Raw genomic sequence first — 12,440 nt, 5'->3', positions numbered from 1 at the left:
GTGACTTATGGTAGTAGTATCTTTGACCATGCAGAAGATCTAAAGAATAGACATAATTTCAGTTGAACAAACTACACCAATTATCTGCTTGTCAACAGTTGACAAATCATTTATATTCACAGTTCAATGTGATAGTAAAAGAGAAAAATGTCTGACAGTTCAATATGATGGTAAAAGAGAAAAATGTCTGTTACTGTAATCAAAGTGTATTCCTGTATATCTTCCATCAACAATATGGAGCAGTTTTCAATTACTCTAAGGACAGATTTCTTTTGACAATGGACTCAATAGAAAGTGTAAGAAAGATATAGAAAATATCTTGTAAGTGCAGAGCTCAGAACTTAGCACCAAATATTATCTATCTATATCCTCCTGAGACCGGAAGACTCACCAAAGGGTTCTATTAAACCTACATATGCGCTGTTAGGGTGCAGTATAAATTCCTGGTATTTGTGAAATACCAGTATTATTAATGGCTTAAAATTTGACAATGCTTCTATTGACCACTTGCTTCCTTGATCAAATTATAAATAGTGGGAAGCAGAACTTTTATCTCTTGAGGAGTAAATATGGCATTTTGGTAAGAAGTACTATTAGAATTCCTTAATATGGAAATCTTACTGCAAAAAAATGTTAAAGCGAATTAAAGGACATATAATCATATAATGTTTGGTCATAAAAGGACATTATTCTAATTAGCATTCCTCTACCTTGTTTTACTATGATGGAAATGGTCAGTTCTGTGATTACCTTATAGCTTTATTCAGAAGTAGCAAAAGATATATATAAGTTACTGTAATCAAAGTGTATTCCTGTATATCTTCCATTGACAATATGGAGCAGTTTTCAATTACTCTAAGGACAGATTTCTTTTGACAATGGACTCAATAGAAAGTGTAAGAAAGATGTAGAAAATATCTTGTAAGTGCAGAGCTTACACTTATTATTCTTATTTTTATTTATTTTTAAAAATATTTATATGAAATATTAACATAAAATATTAACATAAAACCCCATTGATTCTACCTGGAAATACAGTAAACATGGCTAGTTTAACAATAGGAAATTAGATACTGGTTTCAGCTTTTAAAAAAATGCTTGACATCTTTGTTTATTTAATTGCAAAATATAAATCAATACAAATCTTTCTAATTTCCAGGTTTCCAACTGCCTCAAGAATAGGCAATCTAATTTTTTTTGTCTTGAAATTATCTGGACCTTACTTCATTTTGTTACATCAAATTGTTCCAAATTCAGAAATCTGGACAGTTTTACATGTGTTGCTGCCACAACACATTTGTATTAAAGACAAAACTACATACAACAATGAATACTTATGCACAGATGTAGCAACACTCTTACTGATCATGTCCAACCAAAGCCTGCATGTTTATACTCATTACTTCAGAAGAACATGCTCTGTACTTCTTAAGAGCATAGAGCCTGCTGGATTCAGCAGAAAGACTTTGAATTGAACTCTGCGCTGGTAACAGGCAACCCAATGAATGCCTAGGCTCTTGCCTTGAGCCTGAACTACTAATTCAGGCAATCTCATCCCATATAGTGATATTTCCCTTAGGGAACCAAGATTTATTTTCTTTATGCACAGACTCTCTGATCTACTCTGACTATCCCAAGAAGAGAAAAATAGATTTTCTTAAGCCATGGAGGAAGGAATGGGTTGAAAGTCTTTTTAGACTTTTCCTGCAGGTCGAGTGTGCCTAATTGCTGTACTGTTACAAAAGTTAAGAGAAGTAACTTACTTGATCTTATCAGATCAGATCAGTCGCTAAGTCATGTCTGACTCTTGCAACCCCATGAATCGCAGCATGCCAGGCCTCCCTGTCCATCACCAACTCCCGGAGTTCACTGAGACTCACGCCCATCGAGTCAGTGATGCCATCCAGCCGTCTCATCCTCTGTTGTCCCCTTCTCCTCTTGCCCCCAATCCCTCCCAGCATTAGAGTCTTTTCCAATGAGTCAACTCTTCCCATGAGGTGGCCAAAGTACTGGAGTTTCAGCTTTAGCATCATTCCTTCCAAAGAAATCCCAGGGCTGATCTCCTTCAGAATAGACTGGTTGGATCTCTTTGCAGTCTAAGGGACTCTCAAGAATCTTCTCCAACACCACTGTTCAAAAGCATCAAGTCTTCGGCACTCAGCTTTCTTCACAGTCCAACTCTCACATCCATACATGACCACTGAAAAAACCATAGCCTTGACTAGACAGACCTTTGTTGGCAAAGTAATGTCTCTGCTTTTGAATATGCTATCTAGGTTGGTCATAACTTTCCTTCCAAGGAGTAAGCGTCTTTTAATTTCATGGCTGCAGTCACCATCTGCAATGATTTTGGAGCCCCCCCAAAATAAAGTCTGACACTGTTTCCACTGTTTCCCCATCTATTTCCCATGAAGTCATGGGACCAGATGCCATGATCTTCGTTTTCTGAATGTTAAGCTTTAAGCCAACTTTTTCACACTCCACTTTACCTTCATCAAGAGGCTTTTTAGTTCCTCTTCACTTTCTGCCATAAGGGTGGTATCATCTGCATATCTGAGGTAATTGATATTTCTCCTGGCAATCTTGATTCCAGCTTGTGTTTCTCCCAGTCCAGCGTTTCTCATGATGTACTCTGCATATATGTTAAATAAACAGGGTGACAATATACAGCCTTGACATACTCCCTTTCTTATTTGGAACCAGTCTGCTGTTCCATGTCCAGTTCTAACTGTTGCTTCCTGACCCGCATACAAATTTCTCAAGAGGCAGCTCAGGTGGTCTGGTCTTCCCATCTCTTTCAGAATTTTCCACAGTTTATTGTGATCCACACAGTCAAAGGCTTTGGCATAGTCAATAAAGCAGAAATAGATGTTTTTCTGGAACTCTCTTGCTTTTTCCTTGAACCAGAGGATGTTGGCAATTTGATCTCTGGTTCTTCTGCCTTTTCTAAAACCAGCTTGAACATCAGGAAGTTCATGGTTCACATATTGCTGAAGCCTGGGTTGGAGAATTTTAAGCATTACTTTACTAGCGTGTGAGATGAGTGCAATTGTGTGGTAGTTTGAGCTTATACACAATAGGAAAAATTATAAGCTAACCATATGTCTTGTGTAAAAGCAACTCTCCTAAATTACCAATGAGAAGGTTCTGAATACAATGTAGTTCCTATTAATGCAGCATTCTGTATTGGGCATGGTTAGGTGCCAACTCATATTTCAACTCCACAGCTGCAAAAGCTGGGCACACTCATGGGGCAAGGATGAGAACACTGAACATCTGGAGCGCCACTGATACTGAGGTTTGTTTTACTCGGGGGGACATTTTTGTTTTCTTTAAATAGTATCTGAAACTTATTATTACAGGTATCAAATTACTAAATGAGAGGGAGTTACTTCCTTGTAAATGAAGGTTGTTTTAATAATGACAAAAAACTCAAGTTGCAAATATCTAATGGTCATTGAGAACACTTTGTAATGATATCACTAAATCCTTTGATTTTATTATTTTTGTGTAAATGGACTTTCTGGAAGGCAGTGTCACAAAATACTTACAAGCACACCCTTGGGTGAGGCAGAGCAGACGTGAATCTTGGTTTTGCAAATTTTTAAGCTAATTACCTAAACTCTTTAAATAGCTTTCTTATCTGTAACATGAGGGAAATATCTCATGGAATTTTAAGAAATAAACAGTATGCATATATAATGTATTCAGTGAAAGTTAGTTTTCAGTAAAATTGCATTAATCTTTCTGCTTTTATTTTTAACATAAGGTCCATTTTCTGGAGTTGAGCTGTAGGAGTTGCTTGTATATTTTTGAGATTAGTTGTTTGTCAGTTGCTTCATTTGCTATTATTTTCTCCCATTATGAAGGCTGTCTTTTCACCTTGCTAATAGTTTCCTTTGTTGTGCAGAAGCTTTTAAGTTTAATTAGGTCCCATTTGTTTATTTTTGCTTTTATTTCCAATATTCTGGGAGGTGGGTCATAGAGGATCCTGCTGTGATGTATGTCAGAGAGTGTTTTGCCTATATTCTCCTCTAGGAGTTTTATAGTTTCTGGTCTTACGTTGAGATCTTTAATCCATTTTGAGTTTATTTTTGTGTCTGGTGTTAGAAAGTGTTCTAGTTTCATTCTCTTACAAGTGGTTGACCTGTTTTCCCAGCACCACTTCTTAAAGAGATTGTCTTTAATCCATTGTATATTCTTGCCTCCTTTGTCAAAGATAAGGTGTCCATATGTGCGTGGATTTATCTCTGGGCTTTCTATTTTGTTCCATTGATCTATATTTCTGTCTTTGTGCCAGTACCATACTGTCTTGATAACTGTGGCTTTGTAGTAGAGCCTGAAGTCAGGTAGGTTGATTCCTCCAGTTCCATTCTTCTTTCTCAAGATCGCTTTGGCTATTCGAGGTTTTTTGTATTTCCATACAAATTGTGAAATTATTTGTTCTAGCTCTGTGAAGAACACCGTTGGTAGCTTGATAGGGATTGCATTGAATCTATAAATTGCTTTGGGTAGTATACTCATTTTCATTATATTGATTCTTCCAATCCATGAACATGGTATATTTCTCCATCTATTAGTGTCCTCTTTGATTTCTTTCACCAGTGTTTTATAGTTTTCTATGTATAGGTCTTTAGTTTCTTTAGGTAGATATATTCCTAAGTATTTTATTCTTTCCGTTGCAATGGTGAATGGAATTGTTTCCTTAATTTCTCTTTCTGTTTTCTCATTATTAGTGTATAGGAATGCAAGGGATTTCTGTGTGTTGATTTTATATCCTACAACTTTACTATAATCATTGATTAGTTCTAGTAATTTTCTGGTGGAGTCTTTATGGTTTTCTATGTAGACGATCATGTCATCTGCAAATAGGGAGAGTTTTACTTCTTCTTTTCCAATTTGGATTCCTTTTATTTCTTTTTCTGCTCTGATTACTGTGGCCAAAACTTCCAAAACTATCTAAAGTTTAAAAATAAAATAAAATAAAACAAAAACAAAAAATAAAATTAAATTTAAAAAAGGTGCATTTTTTTGGATATAAGAATTTTATGTAAATATTGAGAGTTATAGCCCCATGAAATTCCATGTTGTCATGAACTATCCATGATTAGTATATTAACAATAACTACAGCTGTTATAACATTGGGGAAAAAATAAAGGAATGGAATGCCAGTTTAAGATAATTTAATAAAATAATTTTATTTCCTATATCTGTATTTATGTTTTTCTGAGAAAAAAATATATTTTCAACATTGCTGTAATCAAATGATAGTATGAGTCAAGAGAAAATAGGTTTGTTTTTTAAATACAGTAAACTAAACCTATGACCTGTCCGAATGAGTAACATAGCTGCTAAATTCATTTTTCCTCTTGATTAAACAATAGAGAAATTTATCCTAAAATCTTAACTAGAATTAACATCAAAAGACATAGTTCCATCTTGAAGAGTATTGATTATGCTGCTGCTGCTGCTGCTAAGTCGCTTCAGTCGTGTCTGACTCTGTGCGACCCCATAGACGGCAGCCCACTAGGCTTCCCCGTCCCTGGGATTCTCCTGGCAAGAACACTGGAGTGGCTTGCCATTTCCTTCTCCAATGCGTGAAAGTGAAAAGTGAAAGTGAAGTCGCTCAGTCGTGTCCGACTCCTAGCGACCCCATGGACTGCAGCCTACCAGGCTCCTCCATCCATGGGATTTTCCAGGCAAGAGTACTGGAGTGGGGTGCCATTGCCTTCTCCATTATTGATTATGGTACATGTTATATTACTTGAACTTTACTGGCTACCTGCTGTTTTACCTGTCAGTCTCCTTAATTATGTTTTTCAATATGTTTTCTATACAACCAGAATTGGTCTCTTTAGAATGTACTTTTTCTTCATTTCTGAGAGTTCGAAGTTTATATATGAGAAGTATTAGTGACAACCCTACAGGTGCAACAAAATGTTTATATCTAATAATACATATTAACTTCACCACAGTTATGTTAGAAGTGAAAGGGAGGAAAAGATACATTCCATTTCATATGAACCATAACCTCACACGTTAAGGATGTTTATCCAGAAGACAGTCTATAAAGTTTGAAGAGCACACTGTTTAACAACCATTGGTTATAAATTAAATGCATTGTAACATACCCTCTCATCTTGAATTTTGTCCAGGATAGACTGTTTTTTCAAATTCAGCTTAAAAATGACTATTTTAAGAGATATCAGGTAGGAACTTTCTACTCTTTGGCTCCAGATGCCTAATTCCCTGATTTGCTGACTCATCTCATAAGCAGTCTCAAAACTGTCAACTTGTTCAACAACAGCAAAAAAAATGTGAGCCCTGAAATCTTTGATGTAAAGGAAGTTTTTTTTTTCCTCAACAGCTGGTTTCAAATGTTTAACTAATGAATCACAAAGCAAAAGTTATAAAATATTATCAAGAACATCGCCATTGAGCTTAGTTTTGCTCCAAGGAATATGAGCCCTTCCAGACAATGAGTTTAGCAGGAAAATATTGTTACTTCTGTCAGTGACGCCAATACCTGATTTAAGGTATACTTGAGATAAGAAAAGAGCACTGAAATTGAGTTAAACCTCACCTAAGATCACATATTTCAGAAATCAATGCAGATACTTTATTTGCCTTGTCTCACAATTCGCCAACCAGAATAATACAAAGCAAACTTAGCATTTTTATGAATAATTTGTAAAATTGTCTCTTTTCTGTGGAACTCAATCAATTTCTTGAGCATACCTAAAAGATCATAAAGAGGATATGGTACAGGTCAGAGCCACTGAAGGAATTCATACAAAGTTCTCTCTGGAGTTTTGTTATCCAAAGAAAGCTGCCTTAAAAATGAAATTAAAATGCAGATGGTTTACAATCCCTTGTTGTTTCCAAGGATGCAACTTAAATATGAGTTAAATGGAAGCTTGGCATTCTACCCAGTATTTATACTTATTGTAGGGGAACTTTTTATTTTTCCTAACTTTGTCCAAGACTTTAAGAAAAGAGAAAATCTAGGAAATATGACATCATGTACAACAATATTATAAACCAGAAGGAAGAATGTAGATCAATTTTTATTTATTTCTAACATCATTAAATTCACATTAAGGAAACAATAATGGACTGCTCTTTGAATGGGTTATAATTTTGGGCAATAATAGGTTTTTACCACCATAGTTGTTCTATAGCAAAGCTTACTTGAAGATTAGTGAATACTTGTAATTTCTATGCTAGAAGAGTTTCACCTAGATACAGAGTCTACAAGTCAAATTCTGGTTTGGTTAATGCTGGTAACACCGTATTTTGTTTTTAAATGTGAACTTCCTTTGATCAACTATGGTTTCTCTTATACAATTAACACTACATATATTTAAAACCAAAATGTTTGTGAGTGATTGCCATAATTAATATTAGTCCATAGTATTTTATTCCAACTTTTGTTAAATGAAAGATTAATTCAACTACTTTGGAAATAAAGCATTAAATTCTGCTTGAAATAACCACTGTTTAATAGGTGTCAGGTTCATGAGAAGAGTACTTGCACACTACAAATGCACACAGACAAATGCACAAATGAAGAAAGTTCCAAGGCTTTACAACATATTTCTTACTGTTGGTAGAGCCTGAATGGCAGAAATACAGGAAGAAAAATATTTTAAAATATTTATAAGAACATACAAACACAAAACAGTTGCAAAGTAACATATCCCCAATCTTTTAAATTAACATTTATTTTATTTAAATAACTTCTTTAAAAGTTTTTTTTTTAATAACTTATTTTCAGAAAGCAATTTACTATATATTTTCATGTAGATATAACACTTTATAACAGGAAAAGACCCCCAGATGTTAAGATTAAACAATACATTTTGATAGAGTTTAGCTTTAGAGAAGCTTAGGATTCATGGCAAATAGATGGAGAAACAGTGGAAATAGAGACAAACTTCATTTTTGGGGGCTCCAAAATCACTGCAGATAGTGACTGCAGCCATAAAATTAAAAGACACTTGCTCCTTGGAAGAAAGGTTACAACTGATCTAGACAGCATATTAAAAAGCAGAGACATTGCTTTGTCAACGAAGGTCTGTCTAGTCAAAGCTATGGTTTTTCCAGTAGTCATGTATGAATATGAGAGTTGGGCTATAAAGAAAGCTGTGTACTGAAGAATTGATGCTTTTGAACTGTGGTGTCAGAGAAGACTCTTGAGAGTCCCTTGGACTGCAAGGAGATCCAACCAGTCCATCCTAAAGGAAATCAGTCCTGAATATTCATTGACAGGACTAATGCTGAAACTCCAATACTTTGGCCACCTGATGCAAAGAACTGACTCATTAGAAAAGACCCTGATTCTGCGAAAGATTGAAGGCAGGAGGAGAAGGGGATGACAGAGGATGCGGTGGTTGGTTGGCATTACAGACTCAATGGAGATGAGTTTGAGTAAGCTTCAGGATTTGGCGATGAACAGGGAGGCCTGACATGCTGTAGTCCATGGGGTCGCAAAGAGTCAGACATGACTGAATGACTGAACTGAGGTTTATAGAAAAGCTGCACAGAATGTTTCCATATATATCCACCTTCACACACAATTGCTTCTATCATTAAAATATTACATAATTGTGGGTAATTTAGTACAAGTGATGTACCAATACTCATCCATCATTATTAGTTAAAATCTATCATTTATGTAAGTGTTCACTGTTTGTGTTATACATTCTATGGTTGAGCCAGACACACGATGTCATGTATCCACCATCACAGTGTTACACAGAAGAGATTCAGTGCCCTAAAACTCCCCATGCTCCATGTACTCATCCCTACCTACCTCCTCTTGAACTCCTGGAAGATCCTGATCTTCTACATTGTTATGGCTTTTCCCTGTAAAGAATGGCATAAAGAGGAATCATACAACATGTAGGTCTTTCACACTGGCTCCTTTTTCTTAGCATTTCTATGCATTTAAGATTCTTTATGTATTTTCATGGCTTGATAGTACACCTCTTTATTTCTTTTAATCAAATTGAATTGTGAAAGGGGTGGTCCTAAGATGGTGGAGGAATAGGATGGGGAGACTGCTTTCTCCCCCACAAATTCATTAAAAGATCATTTGAATGCTGAGCAAATTCCACAAAACAACTTCTGAACGCTGGCAGAGGACACCAGGCACCCAGAAAGGCAGCCCATTGTCTCTGAAAGGAGTTAGGACAAAATATAAAAGATAAAAAGAGAGACAAAACAGATAGGGATGTAGACCCATCCCAGGGAGGGAGTCCTGAAAGAGGAGAAGTTTCCAAACACCACGAAATCCTCTCACTGGTGGGTCTGTGGGGAGTTTTGGAATCTCAGAGGGCAACATAACCAGGAGGAAAAATAAATAACTAAATAAAACCCACATATTACATGCCTAACTGCAAATCCCAGTGGAGAAGTAGCCTAGATGCTTGCTTCCACCAGCAGCAAGCAGGGGCTGAACAGGAAGGCATGGGCTGCATTGCTTAGGGTAAGGACCAGGCCTGAATGCCCTGAGGATAATCTGAGGGAGCTAACGTGAGATAGCAACCCAAACTGTGGGATAGACAGAGAGAGAAAAGAGAGAGAGAGAGAGAGAGAGAGAGAGAGAAGGAACTTTCCCGTGAAAAGCTCTGACCTAAGGCACTGCTGGGCTGCTCACAGAACGAAGGACTGAGCAAATACCAGAGGAGAGCTAGCCAGCTGTGAACTGGCCTACCACCCGCCAGAGGCAGAGAGGCAGGCGGGCAACAGCCAGAGCTGGAAAGTGGTAATCTCAGCCCCAGAGATGGCATTCCCTACCAAACTGTTAGCAGGCTCCCAGTTGTTAACTAAGTCTTCCTGGGATCCTGGATGGTTGACATCTGCTGGGAGGGTTGCAGTCAGAGATCAGTTCCCCAGGAGAGACACATGGCCCACTTGAGATGGCGCCTCCACTGAGCACCCAGGAAACAGAGTGGCTGGGACCGGCAAGGTGATAAGACACACCACCCAACCTGGGGAGAGTGCGCTCACCAAGCACTGGGTCACCTGAGCTGCTCAGACCTGGGAAGGGGACAAAATGCAGGCCCTACCAAGTCTGTACCTTTGTGGAGTACCCAAGAACCTGAACCTGAGTGGCTTAGACCTGGGAAGTGCATGCAACCCAGAGCTTGCTTTAGACAGTCCCCTGTAAAGTAACCTGGACCCTGAGCAGTATAGGCCAGGAAAGTACATACACCGTGAGCAGGGGCAAACCCAGTGTGACCCAGCAATTGTGAGAACTTCCCCCACATACCAGTGATATTTGTTTGTGGTGGCCCTCCCTCCCCACAGCAAAACTGAACAAGTGAGCCTAAATAAGTGACCACTTTTGCCCCCTTGTGTCAGGCAGAAATTAGACACTGAAGATACTTGCAAACAGAAGAAGCCAAAATAAACAGAGGGACCTGCTTTGGAAGTGACAGGTGCAACAGATTAAAACCCTGTAGTTAGCACCAACTACATTGGAAGGGGCCTGTACACCTTGAGAAGTATAAGCTGGAACAAGGAACTATCTGAAACTGAACTGACCCCACACTGCCCACAACAGCTCCAGAGAAATTCCTAGATATATTTTTACTGCTGCTGCTGAGTCGCTTCAGTCATGTCCGACTCTGTGCAACCCCATAGACCGCAGCCCACCGGCTCCCCCGTCCCTGGGATTCTCCAGGCAAGAACACTGGAGTGGGTTGCCATTTCCTTCAATGGATGAAAAATGAAAAGTGAAAGTGAAGTCGCTCAGTCTTGTCTGACTCTTGGCGACTCCATGGACTGCAGCCCACCAGGCTCCTCCATCCGTGGGATTTTCCAGGCAAGAGTACTGGAGTGGAGTGCCATCACTTTCTACAATATTTTTACTATTATCATTTTTTTTTTTAACTTTTAAGTCCTTTATTATTCCTTTAATTTTCATTTTTATAACTGTCTATTACCTTGGGGACAAAAGACCCTATTTTTAAAGCAAATTTCATATATATTTTTTATAGTTGTTGTGATTTTGTTTTGTTTTTTAATATTGTATTTTTCAGAGTTGAACCTCTACTCTATATTTTTAATCTTTGCTTTTTGGTATTTGTTATCAATTTTGTATCTTTAAGAACCCAATCTTCAGTACTCATTTTTACTTAGGAGTGATTACTGGCTTGATTGCCCTCTCACCCTTTTGACTCTCCTTTTTTTCCCCTAGGTCACCTCTATCTCCTCCCTCCCCCTTCTCTACCCAACTCTGTAAATCTCTTTGTGTATTCCAGGCTGTGGAGACACTTAGGGAACCGATTACTGGCTAGATCTGTCTCTCTCCTTGTGACTCCCCCTCTTCTCCTCCTGGTCACCTCTATCTCCTTCCTCCCTCTGTTCTCTATGTAACTTCATGAACCTCTCTGGGTGTTCCAGGCTATGGAGAACACATAGGTATTTGATTACTGGCTAGATTGCTCTCCCCCCTTTTGATTCCCCCTCTTCTCCTCCTGGTCTCCTCTATTTCCCTCCTCCTTTTTCTCTTCTCCATGTAACTCGGTGAACCTTTCTGGGTGTCCTTCACTATGTAGAATAATTTCTCCATTAACTTAGATGTTTTATCATAAGTGTTGTATGGATGGAGAAGTCTTGAGGCAACTGTAAGAATAAGACTGAAAACATGAGGCAGGAGGCTTAAATCCAAAACCTGAGAACACCAGAAAACTCCTGACTACAACGAACATTAATTGATAAGAGCTCATCCAAAAGCCTCCATACCTATACTGAAACCAAGCTCCACCCAAGAGCCAACAAATTCCAGAGCAAGACATACCACAGGAAATCTCCAGCAATGCAGGAACATAGCCTTGAGCTTTAATAAACAGGCTGCCCAAAGTCACACCAAATCCATAGACTCCTCAAAATTCACTAATGGACACTTCATTGCACTCCAGAGAGAAGAAATCCAGCTCCACCCAACAGAATACTGATGCAAGCTTGCCTAACTAGGAAACCTTGATAAGCCACTTGTCCAACCCCACCTACAGGGAGGAACCTCCACAATAAAGAGGAACCACAGACTTCCAGAATACAGAAAGGTCACCACAAACACAACAATCTAAACAAGATGAAAAGGCAGAGAAATACTCAGCAGGTAAAGGAACATGATAAATGCTCACCAAACCAAACAAAAGAGGGCGAGATAGGGAGTATACCTGAAAAGGAATTCAAATAATGATAGTAAAGATGATCCAAAATCTTGAAAACAAAATGGAGTTACAGATAAAGAGACTATAGACAAGGATTGAGAAGATGCAAGAAATGTTTAACAAGAACCTAAAAGAAATAAAAAAGTCAATCAATAATGAATAATGCAATAACTGAGATCAAAAACACTCTGGAGGGAAACAACAGTAGAATAACTGTGGCAGAAGATAGGATAAGTGAGGTGGAAGATAGGATG

General features: G+C 38.1%; 1 long non-coding RNA gene across 1 annotated transcript; it reads right to left on the bottom strand.

Annotated features, from left to right (window-relative positions):
* Positions 1-4,758: 4,758 nt before the first annotated feature.
* Positions 4,759-11,958, bottom strand: LOC129653917 (uncharacterized). The gene is made up of 3 exons (XR_008715277.1): positions 11,811-11,958; positions 8,817-8,869; positions 4,759-4,959 (listed from the first exon to the last, which is right to left on the bottom strand). It is a non-coding gene; the product is annotated as an uncharacterized LOC129653917 (long non-coding RNA).
* Between the last annotated feature and the right edge of the window lie 482 nt (positions 11,959-12,440).

This window comes from Bubalus kerabau, chromosome 5 (assembly GCF_029407905.1).
Source record: "Bubalus kerabau isolate K-KA32 ecotype Philippines breed swamp buffalo chromosome 5, PCC_UOA_SB_1v2, whole genome shotgun sequence".
NCBI lineage: Eukaryota > Metazoa > Chordata > Mammalia > Artiodactyla > Bovidae > Bubalus > Bubalus kerabau.
Note: the sequence above shows the minus strand (reverse complement) of the source record. Positions and strands in the feature narration are given on the sequence as shown.